An 18,831-nucleotide genomic window follows, 5' to 3' on the forward strand; every position below is an offset into this window, starting at 1 on the left:
TTTCTGTTTAATTTTTGGAAAGAGTGTAGAATGGTTGGATAGAGTGTGTAAGGGTTAGAACTTCTACTGGGTTTTTGTTGCTGTCTATGTCTTCATTGGAGAGGTTCAGAAAAAAATGTTAGAGCTGTCTCCAGAGCAAAATACTGTATGAAGCAGAAGTCTCCAATGGAGAGAGCTGCCTAAGAGGGAAATTTGTTTCACTAAAGTCTTATTGCATTTCTGGTATATTGCATGAAAAAGCAGTGATATAAGATCAGAGATAGGAGCAGTCAGAGTAACATTTAGCAGCACAGGCAGCAGGAGAGGTAAGTATTCTATCTCTTCTTTACAGATTTTGGCTTAGTTGAAATTATTTCTACATGTGACAAGGATACTTTAAAAAAACAAATGTATTTGTTTGTTTTGCAGTGATTGTGTGTTGCCTGTTTTATCCATTGCCTTCAATGAAAGAGCTCCACTCTGCTGTTGCAATTATTGTTAAAAAAATGAAAGCTACAGAAGAAATCTTTGAATCTTTGAATTTCAAAAGTGCTTTTTGTTCACGCAGGACCAACTCATGTTTTTGCTTTTTACTTTGGTCTAACTTTATTTTTATATTTGCAGATGAAAGAGAAGATGTTCAAAGGAAAACATTCACGAAATGGGTAAATGCTCAGTTTGCAAAGGTAAGCAGTACTTTGATATTTTCACCCTGAATTCAAATTTTGTAAAAGTTAATAGTTTTCTTATATCAATAAAGTGAAAGCCTATATTAATAATCAGTTTATCTTGTAGTTTAAAAGGGAAATTTAATTATGTAATTACATTAATTATGAAAATTATTTTTAATTTGATAGCTATTCAACAGTATTATGTGGGTTACGTTAAAGCTTAAACACATAGGTTACAATGTTATTGTACAATATCCTTTAGATTTACCAATTTTGTAGTGTGAGGACCTACATAAACAACCATTCAATCATCTTCAGTCAAGTAAATACTCCACTACATAGTTGTTGGAAAATCTGAAAGATATTGTACAATAAAATTGTAACATGAGTTGCCAGAATAAGTGTAATTTAGAACAAAGCTTGTCAATCTTATTCTGAAAGGACTATTAGTGCAGGATTTCTTCACCTTTTCAAACATGTGTTTGTAAAAATACATTGTGTGGATTTTTCTCTGATAATTGCTACAGCTGTATTTCTGGTACTGCGTAAATCATATACCGTTCACATAACCAACATTTAGAAACACTCCTTTAAGGACTAATTGCTCTTTTGGATAGAGTGGGAAACGGTTAGAACCACCATCTAGTTTTCAATGCTGTTTGTGTAAATTTAACCTAACTGCCTATTCTCTGAGATAGGAAGAAGGAAAAATCTTCCCAATGAGAATGCAGACAACAATAAAACCTGGTAGCACTCCCAACTCTTCCCCTCCTTTATGAAAAGGGCTTTATTGCTTTCTGTGTCTGTGCTGCAAGGATTTTTCCTTTTTCCTGTCTTGGTGACCACAATCAAATACTCACCAACAGAGACAAAGTCAGCAATGAAAACCTTACAGTATTGTTCACACTGTTAACAAAAGACAAAACACAAGTAATTAGTATTGTCTTAAGTCCTCCTAAAGGTTAGTAAATGTACAAACAATATATCATAGCTGCTGCTCCATTTGTAACATGACGTTTAAAAGTTTAGAATGTCAGGGATCAGCACTGGACATATTTAAAGCCTTACAGTTTAATTTGCATAAAGTGGACCTATAGCAAAATTATACAAAGTTGCTATAAATAATTTTTTTTTCTTTTTATATATCAGTGGACATTTTGAAATAGATGCAAAGTATCTTGAATTTTAAACATTTTTTTTTCTGAATTGTAGCAAATATCATTATACTGGTTGTTTTGTTAACTTGTTGTGTTTGCCTGTGAATAAAAACAGGCATTTAGGCAAAACTTTGAATGGGTTTTCATAGCTGAACAAATATGTAATTCTCTCTCACCAATGTATCTTAACAAATTGATTTTGATGAGGGCTGTGGATTTAAAGATGATATTGCAGAGGCTTCTCAATTTGTAAAGATCACAGTGTGAATATGTGATAACCGAGGAAATGTATTGACACAGTTACACTTTTTTTTACTGAAATATTGATTTATTTGGGACATGTGTTTTTCATTGAAGAGTGTGAAATATCAGCCATAGCAATCCAAACATCTTAAAAGGGATGCACTAGGTGAACTTTATGGGGTGTTAAGTACCTATATCAATGCAATGAGGTTGATTTACTAAAGGCAACAAGGCAAGGGAATTCTCCCTTAGACTAATTTTCATTTAGCCTAGTGAATGAGGTATTATTCTGTTCACTTCCATCATCCATTAATGTGCAAGTAAAATACTGTTTTTTTTTCTTTTTCATTTTGCTTGCACATGGTTTGGTATTTTTCACAAAGGGAACTTTAACCACATTCACTAAGCTTAGGGAAATTCCCTTGCAAAGTTTAAAATCCCATGGAGAGTGAACAGCCTAGCTGCCTTTTGTGAATTAACTTACATGTAATAAGTAGGTTTTGTCAAATGAAAACCTGCAAACAAAGGTTGGATAACTTTGCTTTGTAAATCCAGTGATTTAGTAACAATGATGTAAATCATTACTGAAGCTTGAATGATTGCAGAGAATATGAGTAGCATAAAACCAGAAACTTAAAGAGAACTTAGCCGTCATGCTTATTCAGTGAAAGGGTGGCTTTAAAATACAAATAAGCAAATTAATATGTCTTAGTTGTTCCATGGAGCAATGATGTAACTGGCTTTAAAGGATAAGTTCACCTTAAAAAAAAAAATAAATGCACATCTTTTTGAAGGTAAAAAACAATGTGAAGTTATTATTTTTTTTATTATGAGCCTGTAAAACATTATACCCACGATCAGCAGATTGCGGGTGCAAACTCAGGCTCTTGCAGACTGTCAGTGTATCTGTCTGTCAGTACCTCATACGATCAGGCAGTTACTGAATGATAGGAAGAATCAATCAACTACATAGAGTGCTCATCAGTGCTCTGGAAGTTCATTAAGAACTACAAGACATCAGCTACAATATTTGGCAATAGTTTTAATTCTCCCATTCGCAGAATGTTTTAAAATTGTGACAGCAGGTGCTGTTGAAGATCCCTGGCCCACTATCACAACGAGGACTAGAGGGGTGCGGGGGCTTCTGATTTAGTAATAGGTAACATTTAGTAACCTGGATACAGGTGCAACATGTAACATGTTATAAAAGCTGGACCTATCCTTTAATATATGACAGGAGGGAGTCAATACATACTAGGACTGAGCACTGTGCCATAGGATGGGTTGACATACTCCCCAAACCCAAAGGGTCTGGGTATTTTTGTCAGCTGCAACAGAAGAAGGAACAACAGGGAATGATTGTAACTGTGAGTATAATTATGTGTAGGGGTTAACTTTAATTAAATCCTATCAATTTGCCCTAAATAAGTGAAGTCAAGATTGTAACAACACGAGTGCCCTTACAGCAAGCAGCTTGCTATGGGAGCACTCAGAAGGGAAGAGGAGCCAGGACCACTGGTAGAGGATGCTAAAAGAGGAAGATTGGGGCTCTTCTATGCAAAACCATTGCACAGAGAAGGTAAGTATGACATGTTTTTTATTTTAAAAAATCCTTTAGAACCACTTTAAATACTTGGGCAAGTGTTATCCCAGAGGAAATATGATCTGTTTAAATTGGTGGAAAAAGTGGGGGAAGAGAGTGCCTATTATTTCTTCCATGCTGAGTATGAAATAACTGATCTTCAACCATAGATTTACTAGTATAGTTAAAAATCATGACATTTTGTTAGTTAATTATAGGTACTTCCAGGTCTGTGTCATTCATAATAATAATTGTATAATGTATATTTAATGTGGAGAATGAGTTCTTTACTAGCAATACTATAATTTGATATAATTTACAAGTATTGTAATAAAAAAATAATAACATGGTGTAATTGTGGTACTTTTCTAGAATTTGTATTTACTCAATCTATAATTTTAAGAATATAATAATTTGATCACCACTACATTTTAAGTTTATAACTGAGTATGAAAAATGTCCAACTGATATTTTATTGCTGTTTCATTATGTCAAGTAAGTTGAAAGTAAAGAGTTAGCTGGAACAGAACCAATGTGCTCATACTGAACAGTAGCAAGGAGTAATTAAAATTCATTAGTGGAGAAAAAATCATTTTCATTTGGCCAAACGCAAGACTCATTTCAATTTGCCACATAAAAACCACAGAAAACGCATCTTTGAATGTTCCTAATAACCTTATTTTTCATGTGAATTACAATATAAACTGGTGGATTTGCCAAACATATCCTATGAAATTTAGTTTCTTAAATTCCTTATTAAAAGTCCTAAAACATTGAAATATAGCTTTCAAATGTTGATTGAAAATTGCGTTAGGTAAAACTGTTGTTTAATAGACATTTTATAAACGAATATGTAGAACAACAAAGATCAGTTCCAATTAAGTCACCAAACATAAGATAAGGGACCCAGTTTAAAACCAACTGTACTTTTCTGTAACATAATAAAAATGGTACTACTCTCCTCCTCCTCCTGGCTATAAGCTCCTTCATCTTCAGAAATTCTGGAAAACCGCATGTGGATTGTGGGGGACAGCATTGATTTCTGCAGGATTGGCACTGAAAGGTGGCTCTGTGTGTGAATGGACACGCAGAGCAGTGGCTCACCCTGTTTGGATGCCCCAATAGCAAGCTGCCTGCTTCAGGAGGCACTCAGCAAAGGGGAGGGGCCAGGCGTGCCATCAGGGGGCCCGAGAAGAGAGAGATCAGGGCTGCTCAATGGTTTTGATAAGTTTAACATTTTTGTTATTTTAAAAAAATGCCTTTTGTATCACTTTAACCTCCCTAGTGGTATGATTATGTCCATATTTCTGTGCTGAAAGCGGTACCATTTTTTGCATGGAAATATGTATTTTTTTTATTGTAGGCCTGTAATTTTTAGGAACATCTGTCCGAACAAGAGTCTAGTAAACATCCTGGGTATGTTACAATTTGAAACACGAAATCATAAATTATAATTTAATAAATAATCATAAAAATAATCATAAAAAATAATAATATAATAATAATACATTTAATTCAATAATATAATCAAACCAAAAACACTGAAATTTGAAATATAGCGCCAAGTTCACACATCACTGAGTCGAAAAATCGTTTTCAGTGTCTGATGATGAATTTCCCCACGAATCATTATCACTCAATTCTGCAAGTAGTTCTAATTTACTATCGCTGTTCTCTAGCTGGTCTAAAACCACTTTTGACCTAAAGTGACGCTTTTTGGATGCCATGGACATTTCTCAGTTTTCAGGCAGAAAGAACAGTAAAAATGCAGGCAGGGCACAGGACAAAGCACTAGGGACAAACTGTATGTGAAATGGTTTGATACAGTAATGTTTTACTATGTTATTTTAGTGAATTTAGTGAATGTCACTTTTTGTCATTTTCAAATTTCCCGCCGTTCCATCCCCATATGTGCTGATGCTCGCAGGGGACGGAACCCAGATGACAGATGCCGGCATCCGCCGCAGGACATTGCCGGGGACACTGCAGGAGGGACATCGTGGGAGCGCAGGACAAGGTAAGTGAAGTACATATCCCGGAGCAACGCTGCAAGATATTCCCAAGTGTAGCTCGGGGTTATCGCTGGTGGTACTGAAACTTTACCCCGAGCTACACTTGGGAATACCGCCAGGGAGGTTAAGTCCACCGAGGTAAGTTGATAGGTTAGTTTACTCACTTCAGACTAGAAAGGACGTAAGATGGGACATTCCCAGAAAATATGAGATAATGTATACAGTTTGGCATTGCCAGTAAGTGCTAGGAATCTGAGCAATCTGTGTACAGTACCACTATGTAAGAAGTCTTGCTCTTGAAATCTATTAGATGTGACAATGGAATGACCCTGTGTATCTGAGGTCTGGAGAAGGAAATTCATAGTTTAGCCTCCAATTTTTTAATAAATGTGGAATATGGTCGTCACATAGAGACTTGAAGTGGGTGAGAGGCCTAGCAAATTATTTTGGTGAAGGTAAAGATTTGAGAACATTCCTGAGTTATAAAAATAATGTTTGTAATTCAGAGTGAGTGGGTCAGGATTGGTTTACCAGAAGGTGCAGTGTTCAGATCTTGCCAGTGCCTATGCATCAGGTTGAGAGAGGGAAAGGCAGCACTAGGAGCCAATCAACTGTCCAAATGCTGACAAAAAAACATGCTAACAACATTGTAAACCAATTCATTATGCTGACCAGTAGAAAATGTTTGTTTTTTTGCCCTGATTGGTGTGTGTGGGAGTTTAGGAAACCTATGTATGGCTACCCAAACACAGGCAGAGTTACCAGATCCTATAATTGTTCTGGTATGCCCCTCAAATAACTACAATATTTTTTAATAAAATCTAATATTAAGGTGGATCTAATTCTTACAAATACATTGCTGGCAGATATGAATTGATTGCAGAAGAGAATATGCATGTCTCTTTTGGAATAAAAGCCACTCTCCTGTCTGCCAGCCGTGATTCTATACAACTCACAGTACATTTTCAGCATGTCTTTGATGCCAGGATGATTCCAAGCAGACGTTTCCCCTATTTCTCTTAAACTCTTACCAGCATGGAAGTTTTTTGCTTTTACTTATCTTTTGGGTTTCCATTTCCTGATTTGCCTGAAGGCAGTAGTGAGGTAGCCCCAGCAGCAGAGATGCCCCCTTGAAGGCAATGTCATCATTTCTTTAAGGGAGATATCTCCCTAAACTGTGATATCTTGCGAGATCCCAAAGTATTGTAACACTGGGCATGCGCAAGATGAAATGCATCATACAAAAGTAAACTTGTTTGCTGGTAAAATACCTTTCCTCCCAAAATCTTGATCAAAGGCTTTCTTGTTTCCAACTGATGGATATACAGTAATGTCAAATTGCACATTCACAAGATGAAGAGAATGAGGTCATATGGCTGATTTACTAAAACTGCAGAGTGCAAAATCTGGTGCAGCTGTGCATGGTAACCAATCAGCTTCTAACCACAGCTTGTACAATTAAGCTTTGACAAAAAAAAAACTGGAAGCCAATTGGTTTCTATGCAGAGCTGCACCATATTAAGCATTCCACAGGTTTAGTAAATCAACTAATGAGTTCTATCTCATCCATATTCAGTATGATAATGCTAAGAGCGCATATGTAACAAAATATTTTAAAAGTGGGGAACACAGGGGCAGTATGAAAGCTGGTGGAAGTGAAGAAAATGTCACATTGGTAAGTTTACTTGTTTAGTTTTGCACATTTTATTGGCAGTTTATAGGGGAGGTCCTCTTATTTCCCATGCTCATGTGCAGGAGTCTCATCATTCCTGCCTGGCCTATAAAGATGGTTGTAGTTGGCAAATCCAGAAAGTGAGCAGGTAACAATGTCAAAGTGATTAATGGTGCACAACTGGAGTGGGGAGCTTTTGCAGGTAAGTCTGCTATAATGTGCGCATATCCTGCATACTTAAACATTACAACTAAAACATTATGCAGCAGCAGTGAAGTTTAGATCCACTTTAAGACATAAAATCTAATTAATACATTTTATTTAGATATTCAACCCTAATTTGGTGATGCATGGTTGTGGGTACCTAGTAAATCTATTGTTTTATTTGAACTAGCTCTTTTGCCATATTCTTGAACAGTCCTGCTTACAATAGACTAATAAACGTCTGTCTATTCATATAAGGACAGAAATCAAGCATCTACCTTTACTTTTTAAATGGATTCCCTAGTGTAAATGTGTGTCTTCTGTTACAGAAAGTAACAAAGGCATCTGACATTGTAGCTGTGTGTGCTTAGAAAATTCTTACTCTTTCGTTTAGACAGATTACAGGTTGTAATTTGTAAGCAGGTGGCCTGCCAGCAAAAGCTTATCTTTATTGTTTAGTGTCCTTACAGAATATGTATTTGACATCAATGATTTATTGTATAAACTTTGTTTTGCATGGCCATGTTGATCAGTGTATTACAGTACCAAGCTTTTTACAGGAAGCCAACATCTATAAATGACAATTCAATATTTTGCTGTGTTTAGTCCACATTCAAACTATACTATTTATCAATTACAGTATAACTTTGCTTCATTTTTACTATTAGGCATGATACACAAAATATTAAGAGGGGGGCCAAAAAGTCTTTATCTTTCAGCAACTTTACAAGTCTGTTTCTAAACTTCCCTGACAAAATACGACAGAACAAAGCTCTACATTTTATCAATAAATACAGTCCTTGAGCTGAGTATGTCATCCCTTAGCCAGCATCTCAGCTTAGGAAGTAGATTGCTTACCCTGAATGATGCCTGAACAACGATGGCTGCATCCATCTGGGGATTACAGCAAATTAAAGCATTTCCAGGGGAATTACTGATGTGAGTGGTAAAATATGATGTAATATTTACACTTATTGTAGATATTACTTGTATTTATTACTTAACATAAAAAATAGTGATATGTATATGTGATGCTAGGTTCACTTTAATCTTTAAAATCTCAGACACTGGAACTGAAAGTGTGCAATGAGCCAAATGTCATTGCAGAATATGGTAGAACACAAGTAAGGGCATAACAAGGAATTTGCCGATAGCAGTGACACTGCAGGACTAATTTATCTTGCTCCCCCCAGTGCCATTCCCAGCTGGGATGGTATTTGACAGCCAAGCCAGATGCAGGTCAGCGTCACATGCATTAGATTTGATTCTGCATCCAGCCTGTCTGTATCCTTAGTGACACCTGCTATCGGCTATGTGTGTTCTCAAAACCACTTCTATTAATTGGATATGCCATGGTTTTAAAAAAACGTTTTTTTTCTGCTTGGTTTCTTTGATTTATATTATTAAAGCAAAGATATAATTTTTTTGACTACTTTAATGGTTTAAAGTCTATGCACAACCAAAATTAAAAACACAAAAATCAGTACAAGAGACATAACGTACAATCATCAGGATGTGTCCCTTGTACTAATGCTTTTCCTATTAAGTGAAATCTCACTCCATCCATGCCCCCCTGCCACCATAATCCTCTGTTGCAGCAGGGATTAATAAAACTAATCATCAAGTGTGCCTGACTATGCCCACCCTTTCCACCATGCTGCGCCATTCATAGGTGCCATGCTACAGCTTCTAGAATGGAATACAATCTATAAATTGATCGCTTTCCATTCATAGAAGCTGTAGTATGGCTTTTATGAATGGCAGAGCTTGGTGGAAAGGGTGGGCATAGTTGGGCACTCATGATGAGATTCTGTGACAGCCCCTTAGTTCTATTAACTCCTACTGCACTGGAAAAATGTGGTGACAGGATTGGGGGGAGGGGCATAGATGTAGGAAAATGTCACCCCATTTGAAAGGGCAGCACAAGGTAGACATCTTCCTGACTGTTAGTTATGTCCCTTGTGCTGATTTTGTAATGCACTTAGGTTTTGATTTTCAGTCAGTCTGTATTTCTACTTACAGCATACAAGGTGGTGGTCAAGTCAAGTAAGTTAAATCCTTACTCCAGATAATAAGAAAAAAGAAGTAGGCCCTTGGCCAGGCAACAAAATTATGAAAACATCTCACTTTCAGTCTGGAGATGTTCCTTTGTCTTCTGAGTGACACCTAGGGGTATTTGCATGGCCATTATGAATAATCCCTGTAATTTACTTTATTTCCTATGATTGTTGGCTCCATCTAGTGGCCATGCATTTTTTCCTGAAACATCTCAATCAGCAAAATACTGCATCATGGTCATTATATGGAGCTGATGAGCATAGGAAATTAACATATTAAACAAATTACAGGGATTATTCATGACCACTGTGAGAATGCTTGAGATGTTTGTACAACAATTTTTTGTGAATAGACCCTCTGCTGTTATTCAACCTGGAATTATAAGGATATAACTGTGAGTGCAAGGCTGAGGGGTTGTAACCACTGTGCTTTTCATCCACAATGTAATGATCCAGAAAATAGCACTGATTTGGTGAAATGCTCAAGGGACTTTCTAGGGCTGGAGAAGAGGGGAAGACGAAGAAGAAATAGCCATATCTCAAAACGGTAAACATACATTTTATAAAACTGAATAAAACATAGATGCTAAAGGCCCTCCAGGGCAATAGGAGAGTGGGCATTGAGCCCAGAGTTGGGATTTAAAGTCAGTACTTTATGGCTAGGATCAAATATTTACCAGTGCTGCTTTATTTAAATGATAACCTGGTCATGTTCATACTTCATTGATCAATAGTTTCAGCAATCCATACTTCTTCTCTGCTATTGTACAATCATCTCAGCAACAAATATTTCTAAACTCAAGAACAAAATTGTAATATATTGCAGCTTATCAGTCTTTAGATATGGTGGTTGCATTTGTTTTCTTTTTTAAGTCTAAATACATCTTCCACAAGTATAGAAAAATTAATCAAAGTTTAATTTTATTTATTTATTTAAAGCACAAGCACTTTATGCATAATAATTTTTTAGCACTGTTTTTTAATTGATTTTTATTGATTGACTGAATTCATGAGGTTTAATTTATTAATCAATATTTAATCTTTATGAATTTGTTATACATAGTGAGCACTTTCAAGTTCTTAAAGGGACAGCGAACTTATTTCTTGTATTCAATTTGATATAATCTGTATTTGAATATTTGGGTGCTGCAGTCTCCTGCTAAAAAATAGTTTTAGACACAGAGCAAAGGTGTTTACTACCTATACTGTATATAGAAAAATGACTGTTGATTCAGCTGCAGGCATCATCCTGAAACAACCACTTACACCTCAGGACGTTAAATGATGTCTACACGGGGGAAGTGGTTAAAGATCAATACTTAAGATGTTGATCTGAAGCAATCATGAAGATCAGAAAAGCCAGGACTCCTATTTAGCATACTGGTTCTGAGTTAGTGACTTAGTAAATATTGAGGCCTTTGGAAAGCATGATAGCCACTGAATATTTTCAGGAGGTGTTAACAGCAATGGCAAAAGGCGCACTTAGACCTCAAAGCTACAGGTCTAATTTGGAGGTGAGCGCTGTGGTGAATAGGTGATGGGCAGCACAGCGTATGTGTTTTGATCATCACTATAGTTGCTGAATAAGGACTGCACAATCACATCTTAAGAAGTTTATGTCGCTGATTACATGGACTAATGCACATATATTTATGTTTACATCAGTGGACTTTTTAGTGTATTTATGATATAAGGTATTGATTTATTTGGTAAGGCACAACAATCACTTGTATATTTATATGATCATTGCTTATTGTGGGAACACAAATTATTGTCCGCAGTCATCTTACATATATATATATATATATATATATATATTTGATTTATAAGCACAGTATAATTTGATATATCCACATAGTTTTTACATATAGAGGCATGGGATATAATTTGTTATATAAAGACTTTATATATGCGTACTAAGGTTACCTTTAACAGAAAAAATAGCTAGGGAGATTTTTCTGTCACTATATACTGTATATATATATATATATATATATATATATATATATATATATATATACTAAACCAAAACACTTTTCCTTACATGTTTTACAATAACAGCTTCTTCAGGTAATTCATGAATTCACTATAAGCTGTATGGGATTTCTCTTCTCCATTTAGAAGACAATCATATATGTAATGATAGGTGTGGGGAGGGGGAATGTTTATAGAGATATGAAAAAGGCCACCATTGCTTTGCCAATAGTGTAGTGGTTATTAATTATATTTATTGGTTTAGATCAGGAGTCTACACATTTTTAAACAAAAAACCAGATTATTGTCCTGCAGACTTTAGGGGGCTAGACTGTGGACAGTGGCAGTAAAAAAATCCCCAGCATCAGGGGGAGTAAACAATACCTCAGGTTTGGTTGTCAGTGGGAGTAAGAAAAGTATGCAGTGTTTGCAGTCAAGAGGCGGAGGAATGGTTTCCCATTATTGTTATCAGTGGGAGGAATATTGCCCCATCATTGGTGTCAGTGGTTGGAATAGTGCCCCATCATTGCTATCAGTGGGAGGAATAGTGCCCCATTATTGGTGTCAATAGGAGAATTAGTACCCCCTTCATTGGTGTAAGTGTGAGGAATAGTACCTCATCATTGGTGTCAGTGTGAAGAATAATACCCCATCATTGTTGTCAGTGTAAGTAATAGTGCCCTATCGTTGGTGTCAGTGTGAGAAATAGTGCTCCATCATTGGTGTCAATGGGGGAGGGGGCATAGTACCTGATCATTGTTGTCAGTGGGAGGGATAATACCCTATCATAGGTGTTAGTGAAAGTAATGGCTTACCATCATTGGTATCAGTGAGAGGAATAGTGCCCCATCATTGGTGTCAGTGGGGGGAATAGTGCCCCATCACTGGTATCAATGGAAGGAACGGTGCCTTTTTACTAATGTCAGTGGAAGGAATAAGCCCATTGCTGGTGTCATTAAGAGAAATAATGTCTCATTGTTGGTATCAGAGGGAAGAATCATGCCCCATATTTGGTGTCAGTGGGAGGAATAGTGCCCCAAGGGTCAGAAAAAGTAAAGGGCCACATTCAACCCACGGGCCACAGTTTGGAGACCACTGGTTTAGATGTTTAAATAAGAGTCAGCTTTTAGTCTAGTGGGCAAAAACACAAAGTCATTGTAAGGTGTGTCAGCACTTTTTTGGACAAAAAAAAATATTAATAAATTTCCTAGCATAAAAAAATTCAAACAAAATGTATATTCAATACATGTTGTGTACTATGGGACTCCTGCCCAAGGGTCAGCCCCATAAGCTCCTTCAGTAAAAGTCAAGTGACCAATGCTCTGACATTTGCTTACATGAAAGGTTTCAGAGAAAGCCCAGACAGAACACCAAATTGTGAAGAAAAGGTAAATCTACTGGCACTTGTTGTGGTGTTTATAAATTAAAGTGAAGTGGAGAGTCAGAATGATTACTGCATAGGTCCAATTTTGTAATCTTGCACATAATTGAAATCTATGAAATATTTAATGTTCTGTTTTCTCATCCATTAGCTGCATCAGCAGTTCAGCTATTGTTCTATCACTGTGTTGTCAGTTAACTATTCTCAGTAAATGTATGCAGGGCTATGTGTATATGCAATCAGAGTCATCCTGTCTTATCTGGAAAGCATGGTTTGCATCCTAATAAGTACATAACAGACAGAAAAAAAAGTTAATTTTCGGAAGGCTGCCACACTCCTCCCAGTAGAATAATTTTATCTGTGTAAATATTTTCTAAAGTGCGTGTCTGGCAGCCCCGAGAAAGCTCTTCACATTGCCATCAGAAACCTCAACCTTCTTTGGGACTCTGGGGCACTGTGTAGTTTATAAAAATAGTTGATTGAATTTACTGTCAACTACTTTCTTTTCTGTCAGGAAATCAGTACTGGTATAAAGAATGGCATTTTTGGATTGTGCTGTGCTAGAAACAAAATAGGGGAAGAGTTATATACTTCAGTCTGCAGTGTGCTGGTTAATGTCAAGTGCAATTTGACACTATTTTCAGATTTAGTCATTTATGAAATTCTCTGATGACGGAGTTTGCATACACATATGCAAGTGTGAGCCTGTTTTGAAAGTGCTCATCTTAGGTTTCATGTACACTGCAGCTGATAAACTCACATTTAGGAGCTTTTCTTCATTTTTTTTTTCAGCAGCCCCTGAACTCTCCCTAATGTGTTCCTATGTGTCCATGTACACATAGTCATTTACAGTCATTTACAGGCAGTTCAGTTTACAGTTGTTTTTTTGAACGCAGAAAACTTGCATTCAGGAGTAGATTTTATCAGCGATTCAAATGCTTGTAAACTTGTGTAAACGTGGCTAAATGCAGCTAACCGTGTTTGTAAGCGTTTGCAAATTTTTTTTAACTCTTCCATTTCCAGATGCTGTCCAGAGCCTTTTTTCATCATGAAAAATGCATACAAAGCTTTTTCCCAGTACTCAAATGGACCTGGCACACCATACGTTGAGATTTCGCATGAAAGAAAATATGTTAGACACTGCTGCAATAATTTCTGCACAGACATGAGCTGGAACACATCCAAACACCACAAAAAAAAAAGACAGCTAATCTCAACAAATACTGTTCTCTCTGCTTCTGCTCTATTTCTCTCAAAATGTCTGAAATAGTTAATTTTTTACTTTTTTTCAGTGCATTCTGGGCATTCTGAAAGGTCTCCTGAGGTTATCTTTAAAAAACGCTTCTAAACGCAAACGCTCATAAACACGCATAAATGTGATATGCAAACGCGGCTAAATAGACATTTTTAACCTATGTTTTCCAGCAGTCAGTTTCCATCGTTCAGAAGTGCCCGTGTACATTTTAAAGGCTAATTTAAATGTTTTATTTTTTTTAATCTAAAGTCCATCATACCTGTGTACTGATATATGATTAATGTACCTCCTTTGGCAAAAAAGCAACCGCTTTCAATATGTCGTAGACCAGTCCTTACCTCCGCCTCCAATGTGTTGTATGGAAAACTTCTCCATTACTTCCTGGACAGCCCTTAGGTTGGGAAAAATGTTATGTCGCAGGAAGTTCACCTGCTGACCTCTCCCTCTAGGCCTAGGAGATTGCTCCCTCCCACTTCTGTACAATGTCAATGAATGCCATTCTCACGGAATACATTATTATTATTATTATTATACATTATATACTAGAATACACTATAATACACTAACCACAATATACAAGGCCATCCACAACACTGCCCCTAGCTACATCATCAACCTTATCCGCAGATATCATCCAAATTGCCTGCTCCACTCCTTCCAAGACATCTTGCTGTCTGGCTCCCTCGTCACCTCCTCCCATGTTCACCTCCAGGACTTCTCCAGAGCATCTCACATCCTCTGGAACTCCCTAACCCAGTATGTCCAGTCAGCCCCCACTCTGTCTGCCTTTAGGCAATCTTTGAAAACTCACTTCTTCAGGGAAGCCTACCCCACGTCCACCTAAGAACTGTACTTGAGCTACCTCCATCAGATCATGCCCTGTAGCTATCACCTTTTGTATCACCTCCCCCTTCCTTTAGATTGTAAGCTCCACGAGCAGGGCCCTCCTATTCCTTCTGTACTTAAATGTATTGTAATTGTACTGTCTCCCTTATATTGGAAAGCGCTGTGCAAACTGTTGGTGCTATATAAATCCTGTATAATAATAATAATAATAATAATACAGCATTTGTATAGTGTCAACAGTTTACTCGGCGCTTTAAAACATAAGGACATACAGTACAATTACAATATAATTTAATACAGTAGGAATCGGAGGCCCCTGCTCATTAGAGCTTACAATCTAAGAGCATACATTACATAGCCCGTGATCAGTTGTTTGTACTATACCTTCATCTTATATAGATTGTTCATTTGGCAGAGTGTACAGGAGCTGAGCAATTAGATAACAGCCTATGTGGAGCAGAGTTGTAGTATTGAAAATAGCGTGAGAAGTGTGTCCCTGGAAGTCTGTAAAGCTTACCATATACTATACAATCTGATTGTATAATCTTTTTTTAGATCTACCCTTAACTATGCAGTGCAAGGGCCTGTCTGAGTGGATAGAGAGTAATTGGATAGATGATGTGTCCTCCTATTATATAGTTTTGGTAAATCTAAAGGAGATTGTACAGAGATTGCATAGTGTATTGCCACCTTTAAACTCACCCGAACAATCTATTCAATTTGTATTAAATCAGACAGACCCTTGCACTACATACTGTAGCTGATGGTAGATCTAAAGGAGATTGTACAATCAAATTGTACAGAAAGTGGGTGGAAATAAAACAAGTGGTTTAATAATACAGGGTTTTACATCAGGGTGCCCGGTACTGTCCGATCATTAAGGATTTCCACTGTTAATGTCTGTGTACAGAGGAGCAGGATATATCACATCTGGCATCCACCTGGCTCTCTCCTCCTCTATGTTGATCTCTGTGCTTTCGCAGGCAAAACTGAAAGTTGTGTAAGCCTCCCGCCTGCGTCCTACCAACCGATGACATCATCAGTTGCTAAGGTCAGGCCAGGGGGCTTGCACAGGTTTCAATTTTCCCCTTAAAAGTACAGAGAACAACACAGAGGAAGATAGAGCCTTGAGGATGCCAGATGTGATATATCCTGCTCCTCTGTACACAGACATTAACAGTGGAAATCCTTAATGATCGGACAGTACTGGGATGTATGTCATTTAGCTGTGGCAAATGCAAAGAGGGGGCTTTAGGAGAGGGGAATTTGTGCTAGGTGGGGGAATTTTGGAGGGGGGGTTGTGCTAGGAGGGGAGATTTGTGCTGGGGGGGGCTTTAGGATTGGGGGGACATTTGTGCTAGGAGGTGGGAGGAGGGGTTTGTACTAGGAGGCAGGATTTGTACTAGGGGGGATTTTGGAGGGGGGATTTGTACTTGGAGGTGGATTTTGGAGGGGGGATTTATACTAGCAGGGAAATTTGTTACGGAGATTTGTGCTTGCAGGGGGGGTTGGAGAGATTTACAACCTACTGACCACTTAAATCTGCCTTGCAAACTATATTTTAGGGCTTTTGCACACCAGGTGCAGCGTGTGAAATTATGCATTTTCCCGCACCATACAAAAATGTGTTGCCTTTTGCAGTTGCGTGCGGGTGCCATTAATTCCTAATTGCATGTATGTCTGCATCCATTAAAATGCATGGTACCACAGTACATTGCATTTTGATGTGGCTCAATTTAAAAATCATGCCAGCACCTTTTTTACATGTTTCACAAGAATAAAGCAGCTTATTAAGCTTACTAGCACGCGGATTCACCTCCTTGTGTGAATGAACCCTCAGACTGGTGAGCCCCAGGATTGTGCGCAATTCTAAAAGGTGCCTTGACTGAAAAAAGGTTAAAAAAAAATGTAGTAATGAGGGAGGTGTGGTCCAGGCCTGATAATGCACGCCCTATCACACCCTTTTCTGTGAAGCATCAAGCCAGCATGATGAGACATGACCTACAAGAAGTAATGCCAGTAGAAACTATTTTTTTTTAAATAGAAACATGGAATCTAAAAGTTAATGAGAGATAAGCATGTTGGGACGGCTGGGGCAGAAAGACCATTGTAAAAATCTGTTTATTATGAAAAGTGAAATTCTGCCTGAAAAAGCGAACCTAGCCTTTAACCTCCCTAGCGGTATGATTATGTCAATTATGTCTGTTCTCAAAGCGGTACATTTTTTTGCATGGAAATATGTCTTTTTTTATTGTAGGCCTGTAATTTTTTGGAATAACTCACTGAAATCTGTCCGAACAAGAGTCTAGTAAAGATCCCGGGTATTATAAAATTTGAAACACAGAATCATAAATTATAATATAATAAATAATCATGAAAAATAATACTATAATAATAATACATTTAATTCAATAATATAATCAAACCAAAAACACTGAAATTTGAAATATAGCGCCAAGTTCGCACATCACTGAGCTCAGTCGAAAAATAGTTTTCAATGTCTGATGACAAATTTCCCCACGAATGATTATCACTCAATTCTGCAAGTGGTTCTAATTTACTATCGCTGTTCTCTAGCTGGTCTAAAACCGCTTTTGACCTAAAGGGATGCTTTTTGGACGCCATAGACATTTCTCAGTATCCAGGCAGAAAGAACAGTAAAAATGCAGGCAGGGCACAGGACAAAGCACTCGGGACAAAATGTACGTGAAATGCTTTGATACAGTAATGTTTTACTATGTGATTTTAGTGTATTGAGTGAATGTCACTCTTAAAATTTTTAAATTTCCTGCCGGTTCCATGCCCCGTACATCCCGTACGTCCCAACACTCGCAGGGACCGGAAACCTCGGCCGGAGGAGATGGCCGGGGACGCTGCAGGGGGAACATCGTGGGAGCGCAGGACAAGGAAGTGCTGGAGGGATCCCTGAGCAACGCTGCAGGGTAAGTGTAGCTTAGTTAGTTAACCCCAAGCTGCACTCAGGAATACCGCCAGGGAGGTTAAGGTGGTCTGGTTTGGATCTTCACCACTTCAGCTCTCATACCTGTATACCTTTCATGGACCAGAGCAATTTTTACTATGGGTCTGTTATTTATTACTTAGGATAACAAAATAATACAGTGCATACCTTGCTTTTTTTGGGGACAAACTAAGGCTTCTCATGGCAATATTGTCTTTCAAAAAATATTGTATTTTATGGAAAATTTATAGACAATAATACATAAAAGATGAGAACATTTGTTTTTGGGTTTTATTTTTCTCTATATTGACAAGGCAATTTTACTGTCAATAAAAGTATCGTATTGTATCATTTGCTCCATTTGCAGTGCAGAAACCTTACAGAAACAGAAAGTTCCTGGAGGGACTTCCTCAAGAGGCTGTGGACTGGCCACAAAAGGAAGACCTACAGTATATTCAGGTCCCATGTGTTCCATCCACAACAGGTGGTACCTGCAGAAGGATACTAGAATGCTCTGTCTGCTGACAATTAAGAGGGAACATAAGGCCCTCCAGCTATTACTTTTTTCCTGCCATGCAGGAAATAAGGATCATCCAAGTGTGCAAACCTCTCCCTCCCATGTGAAGACTATGGGTTGATAAGAACCAGATGGCAATGCATTGTCTCTCGGGAAGAAAGTGTGGTTGAGAGTAGCACTCTAGACATGATCCTGCATAGGCACCAGGCGACTCATTCTATCAAAAGGAGAATTCCTAAACCTTTCTGGAGGTAAAGATCTTACAACACTGAATTGATATCCAACAGCATCCAGGTCAAGGGGTTGGCCAACAGTGGGCTCC

The 18,831-nt window shown here is 37.6% G+C and overlaps 1 protein-coding gene across 1 annotated transcript in view; it reads left to right on the forward strand.

The window, feature by feature from the left end:
- The first annotated feature begins 605 nt into the window (after positions 1 to 605).
- DMD (dystrophin) overlaps positions 606 to 18,831 on the forward strand; it is a 2,676,943-nt gene continuing 2,658,717 nt past the window's right edge. The window contains exon 1 of the mRNA XM_089653005.1: positions 606 to 665. The gene's annotated coding sequence lies outside the window, so the exon portion shown is untranslated. The remainder of the gene's footprint in view (positions 666 to 18,831) is intronic.

Source organism: Staurois parvus, unplaced genomic scaffold (genome assembly GCF_062004578.1).
Source record: "Staurois parvus isolate SC_StPar_1 unplaced genomic scaffold, SC_StPar_1.0 ptg000696l, whole genome shotgun sequence".
Taxonomy (NCBI): domain Eukaryota; kingdom Metazoa; phylum Chordata; class Amphibia; order Anura; family Ranidae; genus Staurois; species Staurois parvus.